We start from the raw sequence: 5,238 nt of genomic DNA on the forward strand, positions 1-5,238 counted from the left end.
TGGCTCTGTGCCTTATGTGGCCCAGAGTCCACCCCTCACCCTTTTGACATCAGTTCGTACCAGTTACCCTTGCCGGTTCCTCTCCAGTGGCGCTGGCCGTGCAAACAGCCACCATCGTGCCCAGTCCCCATCCCCAGGTGTTGGATCCGTGTTTCCACTTCAGTGATGAAAGTTCCCACTTTACTGAGCATGTGCTGCATGTGGATCGCTTAGAACTCAGGGCCTGTGACCGTCCTCAGTGAGGGAGGATAGAAGGGATTTTAAAAATAAGTGAAAGGAGACATAAGGAAGAACAGGAAATAAGATTTGATTCAGAAGTGCCACGTACTTATCCAGGCCCGCCGTTCCCGGGGCCAGGCTCCCCAGGCCTGTCGCTCCAGATTTCTGGGAGATCTGTAAATCTGCCCTGTGTACTATTAAGTAGCCCACCAACAAAGAGATTAAGCAGAGAGAGAGACGGTATCTTGAGAAACCAGTCAGGGAGTTGCCGAGAGCTACCTGTGGATCAGATAATGAAGACCACGTCAGCCTGAGGATCCTGAGATTGGCAGACCCCCAGGAACCATCCTGGGATGCCACACGGATGTCATCCCCACAGACCTACCCCCACCCCTCACCAAGTCTCCTTTAACAGCATTAGGAACCCTGAGAATGCATCCCTTGCTCTCGAAATGGTCCACTTCTGTCCTTGAACGTGTATTCCTTGCTTTCCTAAACTAATCTCTGTGCCTCTGCTAACTTGTGCTGCAATTCTTTTCTGTTCTGTATGTCCAGGACCTCACTGGCCCAAAGTTGAGTCAGAGGGCACGCATACGGCTGATTAAGGGTTTGATTCTGCTTCTGCCTGATGATTCTGAAGGGTCTGGCTGAAGTTCACTCCAGCTATGGGTGGATAAGGCCCCAGCGCTCCATTGCTGGAGAATATTGGTTCTGCTGTGTTGCCCTCCCCCCTTCAATATTCTCCAATCCTGATTTTACAGATGAGAAAATAAGGCCCAGATCAGCTGGGTGACCTGCCCAAGATCAGTGACAAAACCAGGCAGAGATGGCAACACGGGAGGATGCTCACCACCTGACCACCAGCCAGCAGAGACACCCCAGCCTGGGACGTCCCTCTGCACCCCCAGAACCTCTTCCAGCCCCTGGCCACCCACAGGCTCTCCTGCAAAGCCAGCAGCATACTATGTCTTCAGTGATTCAGAAACTTCACCTCCTGGAACCTGGGGAGCATTTCCAAACCACGGTCAAGTTACGATCGCTCTCACCCACACAGGCACCAAATGACCCGTGGCATGAAGGATTTGCTATCCACTGCACAGCAGATCCAACATCAATAGAAAGCCCTGGCCTCAAGGGGCTCCAAGGAAAGCCTCTGTTTTTAAATATAAAATAAAAAAAATAATAAATCTGACAGCTGACAGCAAGCCATGGGTGAACCGAAAACTCAGGTTTTTGCCTCTTGCCTTCATCTTCAACCAAGTCGGAATTTCTATCCTCTGCGGTGGTTTGGGTCACATCACTAGGACCTTCACTGGCTTCAGGATTTTAGTCAAAGCTGTCACTCAGAGAGTGAATTATATCAGCATGCCAGAGCCAGGGCTGCTTGTTAAAACATTTCCACATCTGTTAGAGCTCACAGGCCCCAGTGTCTTTTTCCAAAGATATATCAAAAATGATCTCTTTTTTTAAAAAGCAACTTACCACTGGAATCATTCATTTTGTTTTCTCTATCCACTTTGAAAAACATACATTCAAAGACAGACCGCACGTTTGTTTACTTGGGCTGCACTAAGAAAGTCCCATAGACTGACTTGTTTACAACAGAAATTTATTTCTGACACTTCCAAAGGCTGGAAGTCCAAGGGAAGGGCGCCTGCTAGTCAGGGTCAGGGGAGGGTGCTCTTCCTGGTTGTGGACTCCCAATGTCTTGTTGCATCTCCCTGGTAAAAAAAAAAAAAAGAGTTAGGTAGCTCTCTGGTCTCTTCTTCGAAAGGCACAAATACCATTCATGAAAGGTCTACTGTTGTTACCTAACCACTCCTCAAGGGCCTCACTACCAAATATCATCTGTGTTAGTTAGATTTATGTTACTATGACAAAATACTCTAAAAAAAACCAACTTATAAGAAGAAAAGGCTTATTTTGGCTCACAGTTTCAGAAGTTTCAGTCTATGGTCAGTTGGCCCAGTTGCTTTGGATATCTGTAGGCAGAGTTCATCATGACAGGGGAGGTGAGAGGCAGAGGAGGCCTGTTTATCCCATGATGCCTAAAACAATGAGAAAGAGAGGAAGAGACTGGCATCCCAGTGGCCCTTCCAAAGTAACTTCTTCCTACTAGTCCCTACCTCCCAGAGGTTCCGTCACCTCCCAACTCTGCAGGCCGGAGGCCCAGCCTCCAACATAGGAGAGCTGGGGGACAATTGGATCCAAACTAGAGCACCATACCCACCCACTTTTAAAAAGAGAGGTATTCAGAGGGTTCTGGGCCTTGCGATGTCGGCTAGGACTGCGTTGAGACACCTCAGTTTCATGCAGTTTTAGACTGGCGGGTTTTGCCACAAACTTCAACTGGTAAGACTTCAGAGAACTGAAAACAATCATAACTGAAGCTCCTAAAACATACACCCCAATGCATGTCCCAATCCCAGCCCCCCCTGGCCAGGGGAAAGCACAGGGCTATTCCTTTCACCAGCTGGGTCAGCCGGGTGGCCTGGGGGAGGGGCGGCACCCCTTGCCCCCTGGACAAGTACAGCCTGTGAGCAGAGTGTGGGCAGAAAGGACTGGCTCCTAGGGTAGGGGACCACCAAAGGGGAAAGAGGAAGAGCCGGGCCCCCACTCCATCCCTCCCCAGCTCAAGGGAAGCTGTCACCGTCACCCCCACCATGTCCTTGGCACACCCCACTGTGTAACCCACACTGCGCACACCTGCTAAAACACTGACTTGGAAATGATGTACAACTGCTCTGACAATGTGATGTTCATGATAGAAATAGAAACGCTGAAGTTTTAGGTAAAAGAAGAAGGCAGAGAAATCCTAATATTTTCTTTCAGTGCCCCCAAGAGACTGCTTCCAGGAGTGCCCGCACACCCATGTGGCCACTCACATGCATATGTGTGCGCCCACGCCTGAGACGTCATGCACTTTTTGGAACCCTCTGGACGCTGGGCCGGGAGCATCACTGCTCACACCTGACCATCAGAAGCTGGGAGGCCAGGTGGTCTGGATGTGGTGGGAGGGGTGGGTGACCCTCACCCAGCAAGCAGCCACGAAGGCGTTCTCACTTGAGACCCAGAGGCCATGGGTAGAATGTGAGGGAAGAGGAAAAGGGTGAGAAAAGCGCATTTCCTACCTGGTCCTGCTTTGGTATTTTATGTGACCAGAGCACATCAGATCCAGCCCACTTAATAAAAAAGACAATTGATTTTTCGTGGAGGGGACAGGATGGTTCCCATTTTAGTTTCTTTAAACTCAAATTTTTGCCTAGGAAATGTGTTAGTGCGTTTTTCAGAGGGGAACTACTTGCATTAGTAAGCGACAGTCTCCGTCATGGTCCTTTACCACGTTGGAGAGGGGCGAACCTCCATCTCTGGGTCCCCGCCTCCGCGCGGGGAGGACGTGGTCCCGGCGCCGGCCAGGTGGTGGCGCTGGAGGCAAATGGTGCCGGGCAGGTCCCGGGCGCGCCGACTGACCAGGCTCTGGAGCGAGCCCTGTCCGGCGAAGGAACTCGACGCCCAGCCTTCCTCTATGCGAGTTGAGGTGCAGAGGGACTGTCTCGGGGCCCTCCGGGGGACTCTGCGCTGCCAAGATGACAGGCCCCGCACGAAGCGGTGTGAAAGGGCCCGAAAGGAGGGGGCGCCCAGCAGACCTGGCCTTGGAGCCCCGCAGCTGCGGGGGAGGAAGCGGGTCCGGGAAAGCAGCTGCGGTGCGGGCAGGAGGGCCGGGCAGCCGGCGGGGTGCAGAGCGGGGGTCAGCGCAGCACTGAGCGGGCAAGCCCCCAGGGCCAGGTAAGAAGACCAAATCTGGCAGGCCGGCCGACCCCTCTCCGCCCTCCCACTTACCAAGGCCGGTTCCAGTTACACTGTTGTCTTTTCATATGCAAATGAGGTCAGGTGGTTGGTTTTCCTGGTGTCTTCTTTTCCAAAATTATGATCACCTTTTGCAAGTAAAAAAGATCTTCTGTCCTTTGGGTCACCGTTTGAATACAGGGAGTTGTCCTGCCTCTTTAAATAAACTTAAAAAAAATAAAATAAAATGAGGCCACACCGGCAAAACTCAATTTAAGGAAGGAAGTTCTGGAAGCAAAGCCGCGTACATTTTGCTGAAGTCTGCAGATTGTTCAATGAAAGATTTCTAAAATGGAATGTTTCTGAAACCTGAAATTTTAAAGGCGAATTACTTAGTCTTTTCAATAAGACAAAGTATCTTCTGCGCCTCCATCCTCTAGAAGAATAAAATAAACTATCTAGAGGCATAGATATTTGGATTTATTTCCAATTTCTAATTAACCTGTACTTGGTGTCATAATTATAAAGGAAGGGCAAGGAGAGGGCTGAGGCTCTCACTGAGACAATAAGGAAGAATAATGAGAAGAATGAGAAAAGACCAGCGCCCCCACCCCACAAGAATAACCAGGTTGTATGAGGTTGAACCATGAAACGACTAACAAAATAACTTGTATGCACCTCTCCCAGTGATGCTTGAGTTCAAGACCGGCTTCGCAGGAAAAGAAGAAAGTGAGATCCTCTTGTAATTTCATTTCCTATTTTTCTGTTTTGCTCCAACCCTGGAAAATTCTCTGTGACCTTCATCTGTGACACACAAGAGCTTACTGCATTGGCTGAAGCCAAGTCCTGTCTCTTTACAGATAGAACAAAAAAACTGGGAGCCCTCTCCCCAGGAAGCCTCCATTGAATACATCTGCTGGCCCACTCCTCCTGCCCTCAGCGGCCTCGCTGTCCCCCACCCCATGTGCAGATGTGGAGTTGTGGCCTCTCTGCAGGGCAATCTGGAAAGGGGCAGGAAAATGCAAACCATGTTGCTCAAATGTCTCCAGGCGCCCATTGGAAAACACCTAAGCGGAAGAGATCATGGATGCTCTTATTTTTTTGGTGCATACAGTCTTCACAACAGATGTACACTTCAGTGAAATAGTCCCGCTCTGTAAAAAAGAAAGAAAGAAAAGCAAAAAGAAATATTCATTTCAAAACCAATGTAGTCATTGCTCTAAGTTATACCAT

General features: G+C 49.9%; 1 long non-coding RNA gene across 2 annotated transcripts; it reads right to left on the bottom strand.

Moving 5' to 3' along the window:
* Window positions 1-1,766: 1,766 nt before the first annotated feature.
* LOC125616962 lies at window positions 1,767-4,277 on the bottom strand. Of its 2 annotated transcripts, XR_007347779.1 has the most exons (5): window positions 4,060-4,277; window positions 3,105-3,798; window positions 2,450-2,587; window positions 2,152-2,267; window positions 1,767-1,940 (listed from the first exon to the last, which is right to left on the bottom strand). It is a non-coding gene; the product is annotated as an uncharacterized LOC125616962 (long non-coding RNA). The 2 variants fall into 2 exon arrangements; XR_007347778.1 differs by having other exon boundaries at window positions 3,105-4,277.
* Between the last annotated feature and the right edge of the window lie 961 nt (window positions 4,278-5,238).

This window comes from Marmota marmota, unplaced genomic scaffold (genome assembly GCF_001458135.2).
Source record: "Marmota marmota marmota unplaced genomic scaffold, marMar, whole genome shotgun sequence".
Taxonomy (NCBI): Eukaryota; Metazoa; Chordata; class Mammalia; order Rodentia; family Sciuridae; genus Marmota; species Marmota marmota.